The following is a 27,447-nucleotide window of genomic DNA, read 5'->3' as shown; positions in this document are numbered from 1 at the left end:
CAGCTCCTCAGATTATTTGCTTAACATACTGATTGAATAAGTATGGAGAAAAGATACAACCATACACATACCTTTCTTGACTTTAAATCATGCAGTATTCCCTTTTTCTGTTCAAACAACTGCCTCTAGTTCTATGTACAGGTTCTTCCTGAGCACAATTAAGTGTTCTGGAATTCCCATTCTTTACAATGTTATCCATAATTTGTCATGATTCACACAGTCGAAAGTGTTTGCACAGTCACTAAAACACAGATAAACATCTTTCTGGTGTTCTCTGCTTTCAGTCAAGATCCTTCTAACATCAGCAATGATAATCCTCATTCCACATCCTATTCTGAGGCCAGTTGAATTTCTGGAAGTTCCCTGACAATGTAGTGGTGCAAACATCTTCAGCAAAAGATAAGATCCATTTATATTAGCATTAAAAAAAAAAGAAATACTTCAGTATAAATCTATAAAATGTGTTCTAGAGCTACCTATTAAGGTAAACTATAAAACTATGATGAAAGAAATAAAAAAAAAGATGTAGATAAATGGAAATATATTACATGTTCATGGATAGAAAGTTATTGTTAGGTGCTGTCAAGTTGGTTACAACTCATGTTGACCCTATCTACAACAGAATGAGGCACTGCCTGTCCTGTCCCATTCTCACAGTTGTTATATTTGAGTCCATTTTTGCAGCCATTGGGTCAATCAATTTTGTTAAGGGTCTTTCTCTTTTTCACTGACCCTGCCCTTTACCAAGCATTATATCCTTCTCCAGGGACTGGCCTCTCCTGATAACATGTTCAAAGTACATAAGGGAAAGTCTAGACATCCTTGCTTCTAGGGAGCATTCGGGCTGTACTGCTTCCAAGACACGTTTGTTTGTTCTTCTGGCAGTCCATGGTATATTTAATATCCTTCATCAATACCATAATTCAACGGCATCAGTTCTTCAGTTTTCCTTATTTGTTGCATGTCTTTGTTATGTGCCGTCGAGTCGGTTCTGACTCAAAGCGACCCTATGCACAACAGAACAAAACACTGCCCGGTCCTGCACTATCCTTACAATCATTGTTATGCTTGAGCTCATTGTTGCAGCCACTGTGTCAATCCACCTTGATGAAGGTCTTCCTCTTTTCCGCTGACCCTGTCCTCTGCCATGCATGATGTCCTTCTCCAGGGACTGATCCCCTCCTGACAACATGTCCAAGGTATGTAAGACACGGTCTCGCTATGCTTACTTGCTTACTTACCTCCTTACTTACATTCTGGTCGTACTTCTTCCAAGACAGATTTGTTCATTCTTTTGGCAGTCCGTGGTATATTCAATATTCTTCGCCAACACCACAATTCAAAGGCGTCAACTCTTCTTCAGTCTTCCTTATTCATTGTCCAGCTTTCACATGCATATGATGTGATTGAAAATACCACAGCTTGGGTCAGGCGCACCTTAGTCTTCAGGGTGACATCTTTGCTCTTGAACACTTGGAAGAGGTCCTTTGCAGCAAATTTACCCAATGCAAGGCGTCTTTTGATTTCTTGACTGCTGCTTCCATGGCTGTTGATTGAGGATCCAAGTAAAATGAAATCCTTGATAACTTCAATCTTTTCCCCGTTTATCATGATGTTGCTCATTGGTCCAGTTGTGAGGATTTTTGTTTTCTTTATGTTGAGGTGCAATCCATACTGAAAGCTTTGGTCTTTGATCTTCATTAATAAGTGCTTCAAGTCCTCTTCACTTTCAGCAAGCAAGGTTGTTTCATCTGCATAACGCAGGTTGTTAACGAGTCTTCCTCCAATCCGGATGCCCCGTTCTTCTTCATACAGTCCAGCTTCTTGTATTATTTGTTCAGCATACAGATTAAATAGGTATGGTGAAAGAATACAACCCTGACGCACAACTTTCCTGACTTTAAACCAATCAGTATCCCCTTGTTCTGCCTGAACAAGTGCCTCTTGATCTACGTAAAGCTTCCTCATGAGCACAATTAAGTGTTCCGGAATTCCCATTCTTTGCAGGGTTATCCATAGTTTGTTATGATCCACACAGTCGAATGCCTTTGCATAGTCAATAAAACACAGGTAAACATCCTTCTGGTATTTTCTGCTTTCAGCCAGGATACATCTGACATCAGCAATGATATCCCTGGTTCCACTTCCTTTCTGAAACCAGCCTGAATTTCTGGCAGTTTCCTGTCGATACACTGCTGCAGCCGTTTTTGAATGATCTTTGGCAAAATTTTGCTTGTGTGTGATATTAATGATAATGTTCTACAATTTCCACATTTGGTTGGATCACCTTTCTTGGGAATAGGCATAATTAGGGATCTCTTCCAGTCAGTTGGCCAGGAAGTTGTCTTCCATATTTCTTGGTATAGATGAGTGAGCACCTCCGGCACTGCATCTGTTTGTTGAAACATCTCAATTGATATTCCATCAATTCCTGGAGCCTTATTTTTTGCCAATGCCTTCAGAGCAGCTTGGACTTCTTCCTTCAGTACCATCGGTTCCTGATCATATGCCACCTCTTGAAATGGTTGAATACCGACTAATTCTTTTTGGTATAATGACTCTGTGTATTCCTTCCATATTCTTTTGATGTTTTCTGTGTTCCTTAATATTTTCCCCATGGAATCCTTCACTATTGCAACTCAAGGCTTGAATTATTTCTTCAGTTCTTTCAGCTTGAGAAATGCCGAGCGTGTTCTTTCCTTTTGGTTTTCCATCTCCAGCTCTTTGCACATGCCATTATAATACTTTGTCTTCTCGAGAGACCCTTTGAAATCTTCTGTTCAGTTTTTTTACTTCATCAATTCTTCCTTTTGCTTTAGCTGCTTGACGCTCAAGAGCAAGTTTCAGAGTCTCCTCTGACATCCATCTTGGTCTTTTCTTTCTTTCCTGTCTTTTCAATGACCTCTTGCTTTCTTCATGGATGATGCCCTTGATGTCATTCCACAACTCATCTGGCCTTCAATCACTAGTGTTTGATGCATCAAATCTATTCTTGAGATGGTCTCTAAATTCAGGTGGGATATACTCAAGGTCATATTTTGGCTCTCGTGGACTTGCTCTGATTTTCTTCAGTTTCAGCTTGCACTTGCATATGAGGAATTGATGGTCTGTTCCACATTTGGCCCCTGGTCTTGTTCTGACTAATGATATTGAGCTTTTCCATCGTCTCCTTCCACAGATATAGTCAATTTGATTTCTGTGTGTTCCATCTGGTGAGGTCCATGTGTATAAAAAAAAAAAAAAAAATGTGTATAGCCGTGGTTTATGTTGGTGAAAGAAGGTATTTGCAATGAAGAAGTCGTTGGTCTTGCAAAATTCTATCATTCGATTTCTGGCATTGTTTCTATCACCAAGGCCATATTTCCCAAGTACTGATCCTTCTTTTTTTCCAACTTTTGCATTCCAATCGCCAGTAATTATCAGTGCATCTTGATTGCATGTTCTATCAATTTCAGACTGTAGCAGCTGGTAAAAATCTTCTATTTCTTCATCTTTGGCCCTAGTGGTTGGTGCATAAATTTGAATAATAGTCGTATTAACTGGTCTTCCTTATAGGTGTATGGATATTATCCTATCACTGACAGTGTTGTACTTCAGGATAGATCTTGAAACGTTCTTTTTGACGATGAATGCAACACCATTCGTCTTCAAGTTGTCATTCCCAGCATAGTAGACTATATGATTGTCTGATTCAAAATCACCAGTACCAGTCCATTTCAGCTCACTAATGCCTAGGATACTGATGTTTATGCGTTCCATTTCATTTTTGATGATTTCCAATTTTCCTATATTCATACTTAGTACATTCCAGGTTCTTATTATTAATGGATGTTTGCAGCTGTTTCTTCTCATTTTAAGTCCTGCCACATCAGCAAATGAAGGTCCCGAAAACTTTACTCCATCCACGTCATTAAGGTCAACTCTACTTTGAGGAGGCAGCTCTTCCCCAGTCATCTTTTGAGTGACTTCCAACCTGGGGGGCCCGTTTTCCAGCACTATATCAGACAATGTTCCACTGTTATTCATAAGGTTTTCATTGGCTAAAGCTTTTCAGAAGTAGACTGCCGGGTCCTTCTTCCTAGTCTGTCTTAGTTTGGAAGCTCAGCTGAAACCTGTCCTCCATGGGTGACCCTGCTGGTATCTGAATACCGGTGGCATAGCTTCCAGCATCACAGCAACACACAAACCGCCACAGTACGACAAACTGACAGACACGTGGGGGATTTGTTGCCTAGGAAGGGTCAATATAATTCAGATGTCCATTCTTTGAAAATTTACATGTTCCCTGAAATCCCAATGAAAATCCCAACATATTATTTTGCAGGTTTTGAGAAACTTATTCTAAAGTGTTGAAAGAAAGGAGGAAGTCCCAGAATAACTAATACAGTACTGAAGAAGATCAAAGTCAGAGGACTGTCATTACCCAACTTTAAGGTTTGTTAAAAAGCTACAGTAATCAAGATAGTGTGGTATTGACAAAGTAATAGAAAAATAAATCTTGGAAAAGAATAGCGATCCCAGAAATAGACACATAGAAACATGATCAACTCATCTTTAACAACAGAGAAAAAAACAATTAAATGAAGAAAGGATAGTCTTTTCAACAAATGGTGCTGCAACAACTGGACATCTACATGCAAAAAATAAATATATCTAGAAACAGACCTCCTCAAAAAAATCACATCAAATTGATCAGACATCTAAATATAAAACATGAAAATGTAAAATTTCTAAAAGGTAACATACGTGAAAATTTTGGTAACATTGGGTTTGGCAATGACTTTTTAGGATGTAACACCAAAATAAGACCCATAAATCAAAAAGTTAAAAGTTGAACTTCATTAAAATTACAAAATTCTGTTCTGCTAAAAATTCTGTTAAGCTAATGAAAAGACTAGATACAGACTGGGAGAAAATATTTGCAAAACACCAATTGAATAAGGGATTTACATTGGAAATATACATTTTATTTGAGTGGTTTTCTTTGCTGCAGTAACAGTGAGTAATTGTGTGTGTGTTTTCCTTGGAAGCACATTTTATCAGCTTGATAAGGTATTGGCTCAACAGTAACAGGTTTGGATTTTGTTTTTTTTCCTAATAATATTTGCCTAAACTAAATTGAACAGTGTTTTCTTTCCAAGTCCTGTTGTATGTTTTGGAGCCCTTGTGGCACAGTGGTTAAGAGCTCGACTGTTAACCAAAAGGTTGACAGTTCAAATCCACCAGCTGCTCCTTGGAAACTTTATGGGGCAGTTCTACTCTGTCCTAAAGGGTCGCTATGAGTTGGAATCTGCTAGATGGCAAAGGATTTGGTTTGAGTTTATTGTACATTTTATTTCCCAGGGTCAAATTTCTACTGCAAAATGTTACTCAATTAATCTGATATTTCCTTTTTTGGGTTTTTTGTTTTAATATATTATATTATCTGTTGAGTATTTCATTATAGTTTTTCTTTTAGAAATATGTCTTTAAATTTTGCTCCAGTACTTTCAAAGAATAGTCTTCAAATTGCTTAATATTTATTAACATTGCCTTAAAGGTTTTGGTTAGAGAAAAAATATTAAAGTTTCACATACTACAAAAGGTTTCCCTATCCAATCCCAAAGACAAGATTTTGGGGATTAGTCTTCACTTTGGACAGCATCTTAATTCCTCAGAAGACTTAATTTCTTAGTGCAGAAAATGATATTTTATTTTATTCCCTGTGGTAGTGGCTGATATAAAAACTATTTTAATAAGATTTTTTTCTTTTTTTATTTAACTGACTGAATTTTCTTTAGAGTAAAATATGAAAGGTTCTAGGATTTCTCTTGCTTTTATGGAAGTTTATAAAACACAGGTTTAATATGATTATAAAAAAATTAAATATCAAATGTTTCCTAAGTACAAGATAATCTGCTGAGTTCTTGGTGTAGGTACATGTATGTATATGTTTATGTATATATATTTTTTTCTCCCTAGTATGTTAAGAGAAGAAAGCATTTCCTTCTGAGGCAATTATGAGTGCTCGAAGTACACAATTACCAGAGATAAGCAAAAACCTCTTTATATCACTAAAATTTGTACTTAATCCATTGTTCTGTGTGTTTGTGTGTGTGTGCATATGTGTGTGTGGTATCACCCCTCTTCTATAGTGATTGTCATTATTCCAGAACATTCTTTTTCATACCATCTGAGTTGTGTATACAAAAATATGAATCTGTGAAAGAATGTGATTGGGTATATTTTTCCAAAACAATTTGGAAGATCTTTTTTATATTGCTGACCTATACAATATAAGCCAATGCTTGATGGTCTGTTGACCAGTATTTAAACAATTGTCCTTCCATTTTTCCTATAAATATATTGTATATTGTAGTCACATTATTTTGTTTGTCTCACAATTTCAAAACTGTTTGCTTCAGAAAAGTTAGAGATCTGGTAGGTTATTCACTCTTCCAGTGGAGCTCTTAACCACTGCACCACCTGGGCTCCTTTGACAAAGCATGAAACTAAAAGCCAATTCCATCGACCATTGACTCTGTGCTAATGGAAGACACCATCTCTGTAATCTTATCTGGGCTAATGAAGCAGTGTCACAAATAACATAAAATATTAGCTGCCTCAATGCCAACATTCTTTAAATTTGGCCTTGCAAGGTATTTATGTTTACATTTAAATATGGGCTTATCTAATATTCTGGGAATTCACACCATTTCAAACAAAAGAATGAGATTATTTGGTCAGTCTCCAATTACTTCTCAGCATTAGCTCTGTCCTCTAACAAACCTCCTTTATTTGGTATTCTTTTTATATTCATTAAACTTTCTCACCTTCTACTTTCTAATCTTGCATTTCCTGCTTCCTGGAATACCCTGTTCTCTTCATCCTTATCTTGAAAAGGATGAATTTACTCCTAGAATCACACTCTATCTTAATCTTTCTCTCAACTCCTGTAGGGTTTAAAGTAGAGCTCTTGTATTAGAAATATAATATAATCCACCTATGTAATTTCAAATATTCTAATATTGTTTACAAATAATAAACAAGTGAATATATTTAATAATATATTTTATTTAGTTCAGTATTTGAAAGTATAATTTCAACATGTAATCATGAAAATTATTTATGCGATATTTTACTTTCTATTTTATTTTATTTTTTGTTCTAAGTCTTTGAAATCCAGTGTGCATTTCACATTTACAGACTTATAAAGCAATTTTGGACTAGTGTTATTCAAGGGCTTAGGCATCACATGTAGTTAGCACCTACTCTGTTGGAACCAGAGACTTAGTACTGTATATGCAAAACTTAGTTCCCATGGAGAATTTTTTCAGTGTACTTTAATAGCAACTTTATAAGGTATAATATATACATATACAATTAAATGCATAAGTTTTTATTGCATGCTTCAATAAGCTTTGAAAAATCTATACACCCGTGTAACAATCAGCTTGTATTAGTTTCCTACTGCTGATATAACAAATTACCACAAAATTAGTGGCCTAAAACAGCACACATTTATTATCTTAAAATTCTTGAGTTTAGAAGTCTGAATGAGTCATATGCAACTAAATGAAGATGACAGCAGAGCTGTGTTCCTTTCGGAGGCTCCAGGGGGAAATCTGTTTCCTTGCCTTTTCCAGCTTCTACATGTTTCTTATGTCATAGTCCCTTTAACCATATTCAAAGCACATCATCCCGACGTTTGCTTCTGTCATGACATCTTTTTTAACTTTAAGCATCTTGCATCCTTCTTATCTTTGCAATTACATTGGGCTCACCTGGATAATCCAGTGTTCTTCCTATTTCAAATCCTTAGCTTAATCACATTTCCCAAGCTCCTTTTGCCACATAAGTTAACATAGTCACAGGTTCCAGGGATTATGATATGGACATCTGTGGTGGGCTATTATTCTCTTTACTAAACACCACAAACAAAAAGGATGTAGAGACATATCTTTCAGCACAGAAAGTTTCTTTTTGCTCTTTACTATCGATCCTTACCACCCCCAAACTTGAACAATTTTTAATACAATTTCTATCACCTTAGACAAAGTTTTCCTATTATATAACATCATATAAATAAAATTATATAGTATGTGCCCTTTTTTGTGTAGCTTCTTATATAGCATAAAAAGCATAGCATTCTCTAAATTCATGGACAGTTTTGTGCATATCTGCTATTTCTTAATCTTTATTGCTTAGTGCTATTTCATTGTATGAATATAAGATCTTTTTTTTAATTTTTTTTGTCCATTAACCCACTGATGGGCATACAGAGTGTTCTCAGTTTGTGGCTGTTATGAATAAAGCTGCTATAAGTATACATGTACAAGGATATTTGTGGACATATTTTCCTATCCTTGTGTAAATACTTAAAAGTAGAATTTTTCGGTAATGGGGTTAGATATGTATTAAACTCTACAAGAATTTGTGAATTTTTTTCTTTTTGCAGAGCAATTTTATATTTTATATTCCTACCAGCAATATACATGAGAATTCCAGTTTTGTCACATCATTGCCAACATTTGATACTTTCAGTCTTTAGTTTTAGCCATTCAAATGAGTGATAATTGGAAGATCAACACGGTTTTAATTTGCATTTTCCTAAAAACTAATGATTTTGAGCATCTTTTCAAGAATGATATTTACTTACTGTACTTTTATTTTTTTTTTTGAAATGCCAATCAAGTTTTGTCATTCTTTTAGCTGTGTTTTTTGTCTTCTCACCACAGAGTCGTAAGCATTCTTTAAATATTCCATGAAGAAGTCCTTTCTCAGATATATTTAAATACTCATTTGTATTTTGAGAAATTAAGAAATGGGGAAAAAATAAATTATTTAGATTTAACTGCATACTTAACATTTCTGGTACTCTTTATTTTTTGTTAGAGATTCCAGTTTCTGTCCTGTTCACTTTTAAATAACCTGAAAAACTTCTTTTAGTATTTCTTGCCACATAGGTCTTTTGGCAACATATTCTCTCAACTTTTGTTTATATAAAAATATCTTTATTTCGTCCTAATTTTTGAAAGATCTTTTTACTGTTCATACAATTCTTGATTGACAATTTATTTTCTTTTCAGGACTTTGTATACAGTATTACATTTTCTTTTAGCTTGTAGTCTTTCTGTTGAAAATTATTGTTCTTAGTGCTGTATGTCTTATATAATGTATTGTTTTCTCTGACTGCTTTCAAAATTTTCTCATTATCGCTGTGTTTGTGTGTGTGTGCGCGCACACAGTGTGAATGCGTGTGTGTGTGTATGTGAGATGTGTGTGTGTTCTCCAGTTTGACTATGATATGACAAGATGTTGTTCTCTTCGTATTTATTCCACTTTGCTTCACTAAGTTTCTAGGATCGATAGGTTGATATTTTCACAAATTTGAGAAATTTACTATCTTATTTCTTAATTTTTTACTGCTCTTTCTTTACTTTCCTTCCTAGACTCCAAATAACAAGTATGCTAGACTGACTGAAGTTCTCTACAGGTCTTGGAAACGAATTTATTTCTCTTTCCAGTCTTTTTTCTCTCTGTTTTTCGGGTAAAAAACCCACTGCCGTCGAGTTGATTCTGAGTGATAGCGACCCGGTAGGACAGAGTAGAACTGCCCCCTGGAGTTTCCAAGAAGCACCTGGTGGATTCAAACTGCCAACCCTTTGGTTAGCAGCCACAGCATTTAACCATTATGCCACCAGTGTTTCCATTTTTCAGATAGGATTTTTAAAATCAATGTTCAATTTCACTGACTACAGTTTTCATCTCATGTATTTCCCTTCACTTAGTGATTTCACTCTTGCATGCCCTGTTATCCGATTTCTGAAAATCGTTGCCTAATATATTTTATCCTGTTTCATAATCGGTTATGGTGGGAGGGCATGTTCAATTACACTCTCTTCATCATGGTCACATTTGAAATATTTCTATAAAGAATTCTGCAAATATATATAATCTTCCCTTCTAGGTTTTCTTGTAGGAAAGTGGGAATGGTATTTGGCAGGAGTGTGTAAACTATAAGGGCATTATATCAAAGGCGTATGGAATGTGTGCTGAGTGAACAAATGAATAATTTAGGATAAATTCATAAGTTATTCGATTTTATATCCTGTCTGTTTTGCCAGTTTCTGCTCATCTCTTGTTCCATGACAGTTTTCATTGCATCTTGGGCTAATAAAAATTTTCTTTCATCACATTTGCTTCAAAATTGCCTTGTTCCAAACTTTTCTTGAGTGGAAAGTCCACTGCTAGTTGAAAAAAAAAAACAAAAAACACAACAACAAACAAATATTTAGTAAAAGCTAGAATGAGTCCCTAATTTTTTTTTTTTTAAATGTCAGATGATTTGTCCCACATATTTTTTCCCCTTTGCCAACTGTGGTGAATGAATTACTGAATATGAACCTTCTAGCCATAATCTTTGTGACTCACACACAATGACTAAGTAAGACTATACAAATACGGTATATGGAATGTGTGATTGGTTGGGGTCAGATGTCAACTTGGTTAGGCCATGGTTCCTAATATTGTATGGTTGTCCTCCATTTTATGTGTTGTGAATCCTGACCTCTACACGTTGATGAGGCAGGATTGGTGTAGTTTGTCTTGGGTCGCAGCTTGCAGGACAGTGTGACTCAAGTCTCACCCTTGCTCAAGTTATACCCTTTCTTGGGGTATGCCCTGCATCTAAGAAATATGTGTGTGTCCTGGCAGGGCTTTCTCTCTCTGTATCTGGATCCTACATCAGTTTGTAATCAATCGATCTCTGGTTCTTGGGAATTGAGTCAGAGCCTTGGTGTCCGACCTCTTGATTGTGGGATTTGCTGACATCCCCAGCCCCTTGGGCCAGCGGCCTATCATGTGACCTGTTTTGCCAGCTTCTGCAGCCTTGTGAGCCAGCAGCCTGTGGTCTGAATTTCCTGATTGGGCTCTTCAGCTCCTGCAGCCACATAGGTCTGGAGAAGCCTATGCCTGATCCACTAATTTTGGACTTGTGAGCCTCCACAGCCATGTGAGCCATTTTCTTTATAGGGATCAATTGACAAGGTCTGTGAAATGTTGCCTTGAATTAGGAATCCCAAAGATGGAGGGAGAGTACTGAGGGGAGAGGGAATAGTTGATGTTAGAGATGATAGAATGGAACAGCAGCTTGGAAAAGTTGAACATTTGAGACATTTTTAACCTCCACTTCATAAGAACTAGCTTTGTGCTGATCCTTATAAAAGACATTATTTATTGACAAGGCTATTCGTATTTACTCTCTTATAGCTGTAGTAGCATATTGAAACTTCTTTTCATGTCATAAAACTGAGATTCTGTTTGAGGGCTACATTTACAAAACATCATTTGCATATTCAGAATGTTTCTAGAAAGTAGATTTTCTATGTATGTTCACATATACTATCTGAAACTAAGTTCAATTTATGCTTGCTTTATTTGGAAATATATCTTCATATAATACCTAGGCTTTCCAAAGCATTCATGTTCTGATGGCTTTCTTAGAAAGCAGCTTCGCTATGAATGATATATATCAAAATGCCTAACAAACGTTGCAGATACTGTCCCTATTTGTTGTGGGTGATTTCCGTTCTGAAAAAAAATTCCATTAGTCCTATTTATTTCATTTCTTAAAAGAGATTTATTGTTGCAGCCTACAACCTAATGTGAAATTGCAGAATGCTGGCTCATTGCTCCTTGGAATAAATCATCACATTGTATCTTTTATTCAAAACACAGTTTGGCATCTGCACAATTGAGGTCTATGATTTTCACAAACCAAATATACTTAGTAAACTGAATAAAACCTCAGGGTTCTTATAAAAAAGTAGTATCAAATCTGTCTCTATTTCACAGAAAATTCCTAGGAACCATTTTAATTTAAGAATATTTCCTGAAAAAATAAAAAATATGACTATATTAAGGGAATCCAGATTGAAGCTGAAATTTTAACTTCTTTGGAAAATTCAGGAGAAAGGCCACTTCATATTCTAGTGGTTACATTAGATTGGAAACCCTGGTGGGTAGTGGTTAAGTACTACGGCTGCTAACCAAAAGGTTGGCAGTTCGAATCCACCAGGCACTCCTTGGAAACTATGGGGCAGTTCTACTCTCCCTGTAGGGTTGCTATGAGTAGGAATCGACTCAACGGCAGTGGGTAGTAGTAGTAGTACATTAGATTTAACACCAAGCATGAGTGTTGAAACTTTATGAGCGGGCTAGATTTTTCAGAGATCTTTGATATTTTCAGGTTTTTTTTTTTTTTTTTTTCCTCAAATGCAATATGCAACACTCATTTGTGTGGGACTTACAAATAGGTCGCTGTCTCTATGCATTATTTCTGTCAAAAGTAGAAAAGGACCTCTCAGCCCAAATTATCTTCCTTGCTACCTACAAAATCTCCTTAAATGCCAACACTTGTGATTCATTTTCTTGAATCTTTAATATCAATCCTTATTTTTTATGTGTTTCCTTTAGAGTTCCTTTATCAATTAGCCAAATATTTATTGAGCACCAACTCTGTGCCATTGTACTAAGTCCCAGATCTCATAGAACTTTCATTCTAGTATAGGAAAAAAATATCAAGTGATATGCAGAAAAGTAAGACAAGTTATAGAGGTGCTATTTCATGTAAAGCGGACACATAGGTCTCAGATGAGGTAACATGAAAAACACAAGAATGAAATTGCAGATTTAGGCATGTAGTTAACTCAGGAAAGAAAATTCTAGGGAAGAGGACGCATGGAGACCTTAAGATGGGAGCACGTTTGAGAAACAAGGGGCCAATAAAGCCAGAGTAGAATGAGTGGTGAGATTGTTAAGAAATGAGATCAGAGAGCCTGGCAATCACATATGAGGAACTAGAAATATTGGGAGAACTCCCAAAACTGTACCTACTTTCATTTTCATAATCAGCTAAATCTAATCTGTTCTCTCAAATCAGCTGTTAATTCTTTAACTGTATCTGAGAACCAATATTTGACTCAAGTGTCCTTCTGCATGTCCCCTTTAACTGTATTAGTTTAATTTGTTCACCATCTTGCTTACCAAACCAAACCCATTGCCGCCAAGTCAATTCTGACTCCTAGTAACAAATACCTTTTAACTCAGTGTCTTCCAAAATTACACGACCAAAGGGGAAAACTGTTAAACACCAAATCTCATTGTCACACACCTAAGATCAATGAGTCATAAACTTAAAGGCAGGGCCCTAAAAAGGCATTTTTTAAACAAGCATCTTGGCTAATGCTTATGGTCAGAGACCTTGGAAACTGCTCATATAAATGTTCTACCTGCTTCCTGTTTCTTGAAACTTTAGTCTCTCTTCCATATTCCTGTCAAAGTTAATCATCCCCTCCTCTCCACAAAAAAAATTCTAATCTTGTAGCTCCCTGGTTCTTCCTTTATTTCAATGCCTTAACCAAGAGGGCTTTTTTTTTTTTTTTTTTTTTTAATATTCTTAGTCATGTAAGTGTTTTCACAATTGGATTCAATCTGCATCGGTAGCATCATGTCCTAGTGATGATGATATATGTATCTTGCAGTGATTATCAACCAAACTCTAGTAGATTCTCAGATTTTTTTATGGCTCTACGTCTTTGACTTTCCTCTGTTCTCTCTAAGCTTATGGATATATGTATATACGCTTATGTTTATGTTCTGCTTTGCTCCTTAATCAGCTGGGAAAAAAAACATTCGAAGAATCAGTTCAAATATTTGTTTTTCTATTTAGAAGACTTTCTCGTCCTCCTTTTACAATTGACAAAGTTAGTTGACCTTCACTGTACTCTGCATCCATTATAACATTCATTACACTGTCCTGTTATTTTTTATGTAAATGATTCAGTCCTCCATTAGAGTGTTAACTTCTGGAAAGCAAGACCATGTGTGCTTTATTTTTGATTTGCAATTATCAGCAGAATTTATGGCCCAGCTACATACTCATTAAATATTTGCTAAATGAATGAATGAGTTTAGTGGGTTAAATAGGGAAATATCTGGGGTGCTAAATTTTAGACACTATTTTTTGGAGTCAATAATCATTTCAAATTAAAAATGATATTGTAGAATCTTGTACTAATTTAAGGATTCTAATTTTTAGAAGAAGGTGGCATCAGGATTGGTGGAAGTCAGATCCACCACGGAAGCATGGAAGCATGCCCCTGGAAGCAGCCGCCAGGAAATCAAATGATATATTGCACTGGGAAAATCTGTTGCAAAAGTCCTCTTTAGAGTGTTTAAAAAATAAAATGTCACTTTGAGGACTAAAGTGCACCTGACCCAAGCCATAATATTTTCAATTGCCTCATATGCGTATAAAATCTGGGGAATGAATAAGGAAGACCAAAGAAGAATTTATGCCTTTGAATTATGGTGTTGGCAAAGAATATTGAATATACCATGGACTGCCAGAAGAATAAACAAGTCTGTGTTTAACTGGGTTTGGATCCTGGAAGAAGTACAACCAGAATGCTCCTTGGAAGAGAGGATGGAGAGACTTCATCTCATGTACTTTGGATATGTTATCAGGAGGAACCAATTCCTGGGGAAGGACTTCATGCTTGGTAAGGTAGAAGGTCAGCAAAAAAGAGGAAGGCTCTCTCTGAGATGGATTGATACAGTTGCTGCAACAATGGGCTCAAACGTAGCAATGATTGTGAGAATGGCACAGGACCAGACAGTGTTTTGTTCTGTTTTACATAGGGTCATTAAGAGTCTGAACTGACTTAATGGCACCTAACAACAACAATTTTTAAGATTTAACTTTTGAGAAAATATGTTATTAAATCTATATGCACAGCAGATATAAATACTTGATGATAAATATTGTTGATTTATTAACCATTTCCAACTTAAATTTATGTAATGTTATTCACTAAACTTTAAAAAAAAAATTCCTCTGTTATGTATTGAGAGTTTCTACCTACTATTTTAAATCCAGTATTTACTTTTACAAATCCTTTAGCATCTGTTTAGGAGTAATCTCATATATTCAGTTTGCTTTGAAAACACCTGGTTTAATGTCAAATGGAGCATTCCGGGAAAAAACAAATGTGAAGAGGAATAAAAAGAAATAGAACGAAGCACAGAGAAAAGAGGTGTTTTCCAACCAAAGGAGGGGATACTATGTAGAAGGACATCATCACGTTTCACAATAAAATGTGGACTGGTGATAATGTAGATGGTATTAATGAATATTAATTGCTACTTCAAGAAACAACTATGAGAGAGAAGATATAAAACAGTAAATTGGACACATGATGGAGGCTTTTACAAATTTGAAAAGTTGTTTTAAGTTTTATTATTTTTATTTTGCTTTGTTTTAATTTGACATAAATGATTTGATCATATTTTCATACCAAAAAAAAAAAAAAAGAAAAACGAAACAGATGTTGGAGTGAGAAGATGAAGATACAGGCCTGAAAAGATAAAATTAAAGGCATCAGGATTTGGAGATATGACACATGTGCACAGAGGGATAAAGGCTAAGAAAGAAATCATTCTAGAACACAGAATGAGGGAATCACCTTGGACAGGAGATTTAAGAAAACAAGTCCTATGAAAAGTTTATATTTATCTCACGTCACAATTATTTTTTTTAGAATGCACTGATGAAGCAGCCTCACCTTGAATGCATGATGATCGCTTGGACTTCTGTCTGTATTCAGTCATGTAGAATCTACTCAATGTGTTCATCTACGTCTGCATCCATATCTTTCACTGGAACTATCTAATTCTTCTCAAATTTCACAACTATTTCATATAGTCAGCTTCTCAAGTGCAACCATCAAAGATGATGTTCTGAGAGACATTTTGTTCTACAATATGGTGTCAATGAACTTAGAACCAACAGACTTGGGGAATATAATTTATTAGTTGTAAGATGCTGTATCTGATTTTGAGACCCATTACAAAGTTACAAAAATCAAGACTATGTGAAATTGCTATAAGGATAAAAAAAAAAAAAAAGGATAGACAATAGTATAAAGGTAACAAGACAGATGGTGCAGAAATAGACTGACATATATTCAGTAAATTTATTTTCCACAAATGTGCCATTATAATTTAAATATTAAGGAAGGTTTTTTTTTTTTGTTGTTGTTTTTTTACATTCACATCTGGCTATCTCTAAAGAAAGAAATAAACTTTAACCACTACCTCACACAACTCAAATTAATTTGAGACAGACCGTAAACAGAAAGGTGAACAGTACAACCACAAAAATTCTACAACAAACTGAAAAGAATATGGTTACAACCTTGGGATAGGGATAAAGACATCATCATATAAAAAATTCTTAATTGTACTTAATTAAAATAAAAAAAAAATTTGTTCATCCAAATATAGCATTAAAAAATGAAATGCAAGCTATAGATGGAAGAAAATAGTTATACAATAGCTAGCATTGCATCAAGATATATGAATAATCCTTAAGAATCATTACTAAAAAGATTTACAACCTAATAAAAATAGGCACATAGTTAAACAAGCCTTTCAAATAAGGCATATACAATGGACAATGAGCACATGAAAAGGCTGTCAACATCATTAGTCATCGAGAAAATGGAAATTAAAACCACAACAATACCATTTGGAAAATAGTTTGGCAGTTCCTTATAAATACAAACATATATCTATGACCCCTAATTTGCATTCTTAGTATTTACCCATAAGAAATGGAAAGAAAAAGTTCACACAGGAATGTTCATAGCAACCTTATTAGTAATAGCCAAAACCAGGAAACTGAAATGTTCGAAAACAGAAGAAAGAATAAACAATTTGTAGTTTTGTCATGTAATTGAATACTACCAAGCAATAAAAAGGAATGAATGACTGACATGCAACAACATGAGTGGGTTTTAAAAACATTACAATGAACAAAAGAAACCAGGCGCCAAAGAGTATATAATGTATGGGTGTATTTATGTGAAATTCTAGAAGAAGTAAAACTATTCGATGCTGATAGAAATCAAAACAGAGATTGTGATTGGCTAGGGGAGGGCCAGTGGTTGACAGAAAATGTGAAAATTTTCTGCCGTTATTGAAATAGTCTGTGTCTTGAGTGAACAACTGAGGCATAACACTTCAAAAATTCTATATGGGTTTGCTGGACTGGGAAATTATCTCTTTTTCTGTTGATATGATGCATTACTACGCCCTCCGAGAGTAGAGCTATTTCTAATCTTGCTGTTAAAAGAATATCACATGGGTTTGTGATAAAATATTGCAGATGAAAACATAGTCATATTTTTAAATACGTAGGCACTTTTTTGAGGAAACAAAATTATGCTTTGGGAATATAATTATATGTAGATAAAATTATATTGATATACATTAGGTGTGTTTGTGTATATGTTCATGCATGTGTGTGTGTACGTAAAAGAGAGAGAGAAATTATGTTCAATCAGAGGACAAATTCTTATTTCCTTGAGTCTTTGGTATGATGATGCTATGAATGTCCAATCAAAAATGCTTGTTAGGGACATTAATATAATGAACCAAGATTAACTAATGCAAACTAGATTAAAGACATGCAATTTATTCCTTCATTCATTTGCTTATGTGAGCACACATGCAGACATGCATTGAGTGCCTACTGTATTCTAGGCACTTTTCTTAAAAGTCCAAAATGAATGAAGGGTGGCATTTACTCTCAAGAAGCACAAAATTCTTGGAAGGAAACAGGCAAATAGATGAAAAATTCTCATGAAATGCACCAGAGAAACCATTTTAAAAGTAAAATCAAAGATTTATGGAGACACAGGTTAAGTAATGTCAGCCTCAGGAGGAGCTTCACGCAGGGGTAATTCTTTAAAGTAAGCAAGAACTTACGAGGTAAGTTAGGGGGAGAAGAGGTTGCAGAGAGAGATAGATACCACTTTTATCTGCATGAATGTCTCTGTTTTTTAAATTTACTCATGTTATTTCTTAGAGTAAATTTTGTTGTATTTGTTAGAATCCATTCACTTTAGGCATTTTTTTTTCAAAACCAAGAAGTCTGTTGCTTATAGTTCAAATTAAAGAATATTAAAAAAAATTTTTTTTCCTTTAAATAATAATTTAAAAGAAGTAGTGTCCACTTGATGTAATTACACTACCATTTGTAAAATGGTAGCTAAAAAAGTAACCTCTCCTGAATGTCACATGTTGAGATTTATTTTTAAAACCCAGAATAAAATATCTTCCTTCCAGCTTTCAATTAGCAAGCAATATATGGTGCATCTTAGGAATTAGCATTTCACATGAAAACAAACAATTACCCTGTAGTGAAGAAAGTAAATACAGGTTATCCTTTGAATTGATTTTTGTGTTAAATGGTATTTTGACAGCAGTACAAAGTTTATCAGCAAAATGAATAAATTTTTGAGATAAGGCTACCGTTATACAAGTCCTGTACTTTATTGTTTAAACCACAAGAGCTATTAACATTAAAAGTATAAAACTCCATATAAAGAAGAGCAAAATGTAACCTTTCTTATGATTCAAACTTGAAGTGAAGGGTGCTCCATCATCTCGTAGGGCCTCAGTCCTTCTAGACTGAAATTGGGACACAATTCAAAACTTGACACTTCGGTTCAGGTATATCAAAGGTTTATAGAGCACTCATTTAAAGAATTGCATAGATCTCACCCTTAATGGCTTTTAAATCATTAGAAAATATTACCATGTTCCAATAATATTTATTTTAAATTATTTTAATCCCCCATCACATTCCTATGAATTGAATAGTAATGTTTTTTGAGTTTTTTTTTTTTTAAGTTCTACCTTGTGTTTTTGTTATTTAATTACTTGTTTCAGATCCGCTTCTTCTTCATAGTTCCTGAATATGGAGGCTCATTTCCGCTTTAGTTCTCTTTGTCCCTAAATCCTAGCACATAGTAGTGACTGAATAAATGTTTAATAAACAAACATGCCTTGAAAACAAGCAAGGCAATATAAATACAAATTATTATATGCCCATGATCACAAACACCTGTGATTGTGGGAGCTAAAGGAAATGGTTAGCTAAAATTAATGAACAAACTGTATTGTTAAGAGAAAGATATTACCTAAGGGTTTATGTTTTACGGAGATTAGCTAGTGGATTTCGGCATTTGATAGATATGCAGACACATGAACACACACAGTATTTGGTGTAGTCTGTGTAAATGAATATTTATAAGAGAAGCCCTAAAGATTTATTCTACCTTTTCATAGATCTGACTGGATTTCACTTGTTTATTCATTGCCTTGGCTTGTCTGAATATTACTCAATTACTCAAATGTTTTGTTTTTATCTGCCTCAGGCCCTCCAACCTTAACTAGATTAAAACTATAAAAAAGTCTATTTTTAAAGCTGTGCAAAGAAAACACTACATCAAAACCGTTAATACATACCTCAAACAGAAAACATGCATATCTTCATTTGTCTTTCAGCTTATTTATGTCAGCCTATATCTTACCGGCAAAAATTGCTTTCCAGCTCCAGGCAATCTAATTTGACTGTGATGCTCTCTGGCACTTGAGTATTATGGTCCTTCCTTGGTTAAAGTACAAGACTTGCAAAACTAGTCCAAAAAACGTGATTATCAGGGCAGAGCATCTATGCGTTTCTGGGACATTCATCACAAACAGAATGTGCGAGAGCTGGGGGAGAATGAATCATCCTAGATTACCTATCTAGTACTCAAGAAACCTACCACAGAGCAGCAACAGCAGAGATTAACTTGCTGGAGTTCCCAGGAAATTTACAGAGGCTGTTCTGTAGAGAAATAGAAACCCCATTTGCAAGATCCTTACCTGTGAAAGCTATCTTAAATCAGAGGAAGCCTGGACGTGATAATTCTGTAAGGGTGCCCCACAGGTCAAGGTAATCCGGATAATATTTCCAACAATCTTCCTTTTCTTTTCATTTTCTTTATCGTGCTTTAGGTGAAAGCTTACAGCTCAAGTTAATTTCTCATACAAAAATTTATACACATATTGTTATGTGACCCTAGTTGCATTTCTATAACGTGACAGCACACTCTGCCTTTCCACTCCAGGTTTCCCGTGTCCATTCAACCAGCTCCTCTCCCTTTCTGCCTTCTTATTCTGCCTCTGGACAGGAGCTTCCCATTTGGTCTTGTGTATCTACTTGAACTAAGAAGCACAATCTTCATGAGTATTATTTTATGTTTTATAGTCCAGTCTAATCTTTGTCTGAAGAGTTGGCTTCCAGAATGGTTTTTGTTCTGGGTTAACAGAGAGTCTGGGGGCCATATCTCTGGCTGTTCCTCTAGTCTCAGTCAGACCATTAAGTCTGGTCTTTTTATGTGAATTTGAGTTCTGCACCCCACTTTTTTCCTGCTCTGTCAGGGACTCTCTGTTGTATTCCCTGTCAGAGAGGTCATTGGTGTTAGCCAGGCAGCATCTAGTTCCTCTGGCCTCAGACTAATGGAGTCTCTGGTTTAGGTGGCCCTTTCTATCTCTTGGGCTAATATTTCCCATGTGTCTTTGGTATTCTTCATTCTCCTTTGCTCCAGGTGGGTTAGGACCAATTGATGCTTCTTCGATGGCCAATAGCAAGCTTTTAAGTCCCCAAACGCCACTCACCAAAGCGGAATGCATAACATTTTAATAAGCTTTGTTATGCCAATTGACCTAGATGTCCCCTGAAACCATGGTCCAGAGGTCCCAGCCCCTGCTACTCTGTCCTTTGAAGTGCTTGGTTGTGTTCAGGAAACCTCAGCTTTTGGTTTCGCCCAGTTGTGCTGATTTCCCCTGTATTGTGTGCTGTCCCTCCCTTCACCTAAGATAATTCTTGTCTTCTATCTAGTTAGGCCTTACTTTGGAAGAATCCAAATAGTTAACTACTGTTTAGGAAAATATTTGGTGATTCCTGTTCCCCTGTAAGTAACATAGGCACCAAAAAACAGTCTTCCTTTCTCATACCCTAAAGATATGCCTTTGCATTTTGGGGACACCGGATAAAATTTTTGAGTCTTATCTTAAAATCCACATTTGATATATGAAACTAAGTTTGAAAGTCTATATATGGCTGTAGTGCCATTGTGATTATTTTAGAAAACGAAACATTCTCCCATTCATTACTTACAATCCGTTGTGACTTTGAACAAGGTGTGCAATTCAAAGATAAATAATTTAACACTATGTATTTTTTTTTTTTTATAGAGTTCTACATAATATGTATCCATGAGCATCAAAAGGCATCCTGCAAGAACATCGTTTAGAAGCAACATGTGAGGGAAATAATTCCCTATTTGTTTATTTACATCTCAGAATACAGGTGCCTAAACAAGTGCAGGGAGCCTTATTACCTGGATATAAAATATTATATTACTCCATAAATAATAATAAACTTTTGCAACTCTTTTATCTGAATTCTCAGAATCTATAGTTTGTTGTTGCTATTATTCTCCTAAAGTATGTCCATGCTTTTCTTTATGCTATCTAAGAAGCATATTTTGGTTATAAATATATTGAATGTTGAAGTGTTCCTCTCTTTCCTTAGATAACTACATTTGATGTCTTTTTTACATTTTAAACATTTAAAACATTAAAATAGGCATCTATTACTCTTAATGCACATTTAAGTAATTCAACTCTTCACTACATGCTTAAGAATGCTCATTCCTGGGGGGCTTTGAAAAGAAATAATTCTCTTACCCATTCATAAACCAGACATATACCAAGTTGACTAGACTTTGTTGAGTTTGTCCAGGAGTCTTGAGCTCTTCAAGTAGCTCTAATCTCTCATAGTATAAATTTCCCAAGTACCAGCAGGAACAGAGACAAAGTATGGGTTGTCACTGAGATTTTAAATGACTATGAAATTTTTCATGCTGCCTTAAATTGAAAATTGATTGGGTTTCTCTATATTACATTAGAGTTAATATTTTTTCTATTTCTATTTCTGAAACTGAAGTGTAATAAATTTGTTTTTATATTTTTTAAAAAATAAGAAAACTTTACAATGGAACAAGTGGATAAAATACCACCACCTTCATTGAAGCACTAATGAGGGAGGTCAGAACTTAATTTACGCCAGAAACCAATGTCTAGACATGGTTGTACAACAGACATTACTAGCAGCAGCAATCAGCCTATGGGTTAACTTGAAAACCCCGGACACTTACTTGATTGTAATCCAGACTTCTGATGCTCAACTTCAAGGATGTTTTCATAAATTAACATGTATGGGTCCTACCACAACAAAGAATATATTAAATAAACCAGGGAAGGCGACATGGATTCTGATTTTAAACCTATAAATATATTCATATGCATATCTCCATCTAAACCTACTGTAACTTCTATGATCTGGAAAAAGAGCGTGCATATTTTTTTTTTTTTTTTCCTTGACGTTCTTGACAGTTATCTTTGATTGCTTTGGATCTTGGAGGACAGTATTTGCTCCCTTACTTATCCTGATGCTGAAATGAACTATTCTTTCTAATACCTTCATAGCTATTGCCTTTCTCACTCCCCAGACTGTGTTCCATCTAGAATTATAAAACACTCCCCTAACATTGTTTTTAAATATCCATTAAATGGGAGATGGCCTACATACAAAGGGAAATCAAAAAGTATTGCTACAAAACCATAGAAACATTTATTAAACAAAAATATCAAAATGTGAAGCTATTGTTTCTCGACATACCCTCCATATAGGCCTATACACTTCTGAAGGTGATGTTTCCATCTCTCTAACCTTTCCCAAAAGAATTCTGCACTCCTGAATTTACACCATGTCAAAATGCCAATTTTGGTATCCTTGAGGATTCAAATCAGGTTACGTTTAAATGTTCTTTGAGTTTTGGGAACAAAAAGAAGTCTGGAGGGGTAAGATCAGGGCTGTAGGGTAGATGGGGTAAGATTTCCCAACAAAATTCTCAAAGTGTTGACAGGAACTCCGGGTACTACCGTATGTGACTCTGTCAAGCCAAAAGACAGAGGCTGAATTGGGGTGTTGAAAGTGACTTTATTTTGTTGGCCAAGGAAAGGAATAGCCTGGGTTCTGGGCCTGGGTTCAGACAGTTTATTAAGACTGGTTTACATAGGCAAGATCAGTTATATTAGTTAAGACGGCAGGCAAACAGGTGCAAAACTGGCATGCAGACTTGCATATGTGCAAGTGAGTCTTTGGGAGCTATTTTACTGCCCCTGGTTGGAATTCCCTGACGTCCTGGTTGTTTTCTCAACTTAGGGACCACACTTCGAATCCCAGGCAAGGATGAAACGTTTCATTCTCTTGTGCATGTAAGGGGCACCCAAACTGATCTTGGCCAGTTTCAAAGGAAGCAAGGGATTCTCCTGCACATGCTCAGGGCACTTAAGCTAGTTTTGGTGGTTTCAAGCACAATCTTTCCCAAGATAAGTCTTACAGAGACAAACAACTCCAGCAAGTGGGTCTGGTTGAAAAGAAAGAGGGCCCAATGCTTACAGAGATGAGCAACTCCAGGAAATGGGCTGGATGAGGGGCTGTCCTGAGGAGACAGATAATTCTTAAGAAAATGGCTCTGGCCTCATGTCAGGAGGACAGCCCTTGACACCCCAAAAATGAGCAGGCGCATTGTCGTGGTGGAACAAATTTTCTCAGTGCAAACCTCCTGGCCTTTTTCTTACCAATGCAGTTTTCACTTTTCTTAAAACATCTTCATAATAAGTTCCTATGATTTTTCTGTGTCCTTCAATAAAACTATCAAGATTACTCCTTTGGAATACCCAAAAATATTTACCATAACCTACTGAGCAGTCTTCCTTCACTTGGCTCATCTTTGAGGGCTTCCCCACTATGTCCCTCAAAAATATATGTCAACTTGGTTAGGCCATGATTCCTAGTATTGTGTGGTTGTTGTCCATTTTGTGATTGTAATTTTCTGTTAAAGAGGATTAGGATGGGATTGTAACACCCTTGTTAAGATCACATCCCTGATCTAATGTAAAGGGAGTTTCCCTGGGGGGTGGCCTGTACCACCTTTTAAAAGAGACAAAAGGAAAAGGAAGCAAGCTGAGACTGGGGGACCTCATACCACCAAGAAAGCAGTGCCAAGAACAGAGCGTGTCCTTTGGGCCTGTGGTTTCTGAGTGGAGAAGCTCCTAGCCCAGGGGAAGATTGATGACAACGACCTTCCTCCAGAGCTGAGAGAGAGAGAAAGCCTTCCCTGGAGCTGATGCCCTGAATTTGGACTTCCAGTCTAACTAGACTGTGAGAAAATAAATCTCTTTTTGTTAAAGCTATCCACTGGTGGTATTTCTGTTATATCAGCACTATATGATTAACGCCCAACTTTCCTTAAAACACTTGATCCTTCTAAAAACTGTTGTTTTATGTGGGGCAATATGCCCATAAACTTGTTGCAAAACATCACTGATTTGAAATGATCTCCATTAGAGTTTTGTTACAAATTTGGTATCAGCCCTGACCTCAAAGTCATTTTTTCCATTGCACAAAAAATATTCTTTGTTTCTGATGGTACCCTAAGGAAACTAAGACAAGTGTATTACTGAGAGAATTTGTCTGCAACCATCTACTGATTTTAAAGACATGTTTAAACATGTTTTGTTTAGAACAAACTCATGCATGTATGAACTGGAACCCCAGTAGCAACACTTTTTGACTTACCCTCATATATTGGAACATCATATATAAAGAAACATCCAATATAATATCCATTGACATCGACTTAGTTCTGACTCATAGCCACCCTATAGTATGGAATAGAACTACATGTTATGGTTTCTGAGGCTATAATCTTTACAGAAGCAGACTGCCACATCTTTCGTCCTCAGAGTGGCTAGTGGGATCAAACCACTGACCATTTTGTTGGGAGCTGAGTGCTCAACCACTGCACCACCAGGGCTCCTTGGCCAATGTAATAGTGATATTTAATTATGATTTATATTAAAAAGAACTTAAACACTTTTGTAAAAGACTATATCTACAAAATAGAAATTATAATCTAATTTTTTTCATTTAAAACTAACATGCATATTATAGAAAATGTGGTAACTAAGAAATGATAGAAAGAAAAAATATAAAATCACCCAAAAAAGAAATAAATAAAACTCTTCATACCATGGCATCGTGGCATACACACACACACACACACACACACACACGCACACACACAAAGTGTTATCATCATATTTATCTGGTGAAAAATCTTCATATATGTCATAAAGTCATCAGCATTCCTGTCTGCAGAACAATTATCAGTAACGTGGCTTTGTCTGGATGTTGTTGTTATTAGGTGCCCTCTAGTCAGTTCCGATTCATAGTGACCCTATGCACAACAGAACAAAACACTGCCTGGTCCTGCACCATCCTTACAATCTCTGTTATGCTTGAGGCCATTGTTGCAGACACGATGTCAGTCCACCTCGTTGAGGGTCTTCCTCTTTTCCACTTACCCTGTACATTACCAAGCATGATGTCCTTTTCAAGGAATGATTCCTCCTGACAACATGTCCAAAGCATGTAAGATGCAATCTCGCTATCCTTGCTTTTAAGGAGCAGTCTGGTTGTACTTCTTCCAAGACAGATTTGTTAATTCTTTTGGCAGTCCATGGCATATTAACTAGTCTCCGTCAGCACCACAATTCAAAGGCATCAATTATTCTTCAGTCTTCCTTATTCTTTGCCCAGCTTTCACATGCATATGATGAGATTGAAAATACTATGGCTTGGGTCAAACACGCCTTATTCTTCAAGGTGACATCTTTGCTTTTCAACACTTTAAAGAGGTCCTTTGCAGCAGATTTGACCAATGCAATATGTATTTTGATTTCTTAACTGCTGCTTCCATGGGTGTTGATTGTGGATCCAAGTAAAATGAAACCCTTGACAACTTTAATCTTTTCTCCGTTTATCATGATGTTACTTATTGGTCCAGCTGTGAGGATTTTTTTTTTTTCCATTATGTTGAGGTGCAATCCATACTGAAGGCTGTGGTCTTGGATCTTCATTAGTAAGTGCTTCAAGTCCTTTTCACTTTCAGCAAGCAAGGTTCTGTCGTCTGCATAACCCAGGCTGATAATGAGCCTTCCTCTAATTCTGATGCCCCCTTCTTCCTCACGTAGTCCAGCTTCTGGGATTATTTGCTCAGAATACAGATTGAGTAGGTATGGTGAAAGGATACAACCCTGATGCACGCCTTCCCTGACTTTAAACCACTCAATATCCCCTTGTTCTGTCCGAACAACTGCCTCGTGATCTATGTACAGGTTCCTCATGAGCACAATTACGTGTTCCGGAATTCCCATTCTTCACAGTGTCATCCATAGTTTGTTATGATCCACACAGTCGAATGCCTTTGCATAGTCAATAAAACACAGGTAAACACCCTTTTGGTATTCTCTGCTTTCAGCCAGGATCCATCTGACATCAGCAATGATACCCCTGGTTCCATGTCCTCTTCTGAACCCGGCCGGAATTTCTGGCAGTTCCCTGTGGATATGCTGCTGCAGCTGCTTTTGAATGATCTTCAGAAAAATTTTGCTTGCATGTGATAATAACAATATTGTTCTATAGTTTCCACATTCAGTTGGATCACCTTTCTTGGGAATTGGCATTAATATGAATCTCTTCCAGTCAGTTGGCCAGGAAGCACTCTTCCATATTTCTTGGCATAGATGAGTGAGCACTCCAAGCACTGCATCCGTTTGTTGAAACATTTCAATTGACATTCCATCAAATCCTGGAGCCTTGTTTTTCGCCAATGCCTTCAGTGAAACTTGGACTTCTTTCTTCAGTCCCACATGTTCCTAATCATATGCTACCTCTTGAAGCGGTTGAACATTGTCTAATTCTTTTTGGTGTAATGACTCTGTGTATTCCTTCCCTCTTCTTTTGATGCTTTCTGCGTCTTTTAGTATTTTCCCCATAGAATCTGGAAACCCTGGTGGCATAGTGGTTAAGTGCGATGGCTGCTAACCAAAGGGTCAGCAGTTCAAATCTGCCAGGTGCTCTTTGGAAACTCTATGGGGCAGTTCTACTCTGTCCGTACGGTCACTATGAGCCGGAATCGACTTGACGGCACTGGGTCCATAGAATCCTTCACTATTGCAACTTGAGGCTTGAATTTTTTCTTCAATTCTTTCAGCCTGAGAAATGCTAAGCTTGTCCTTCCCTTTTGGTTTTCCATCTCCAGTTCTTTGCACATGTCATTTTAATACTTTACTTTGTCTTCTTGTGCCACCCTTTGAAATCTTCTCTTCAGTTCTTTTACTTCATCAATTCTTCCTTTTGCTTTAGCTGCTCGATGCTCAAGAACAAGTTTTAGAGTCTCCTCTGACATCTGTCTTGGTCTTTTCTTTCTTTTCTGTCTTTTCAGTGACCTCTAGCTTTCTTCATGTATGATGTCCTTGATGTCATTCAACAACTCAGCTGGTCTTCAGTCGTTAGTGTTCAACGCATTAAATCTATTCTTGAGATGGTCTCTAAATTCAGGTAGAATATACTCAAGGTCATCTTTTGTCTCTGGT

Source organism: Elephas maximus, chromosome 2 (assembly GCF_024166365.1).
Source record: "Elephas maximus indicus isolate mEleMax1 chromosome 2, mEleMax1 primary haplotype, whole genome shotgun sequence".
NCBI lineage: Eukaryota > Metazoa > Chordata > Mammalia > Proboscidea > Elephantidae > Elephas > Elephas maximus.
This window is presented reverse-complemented; position numbering follows the sequence as displayed.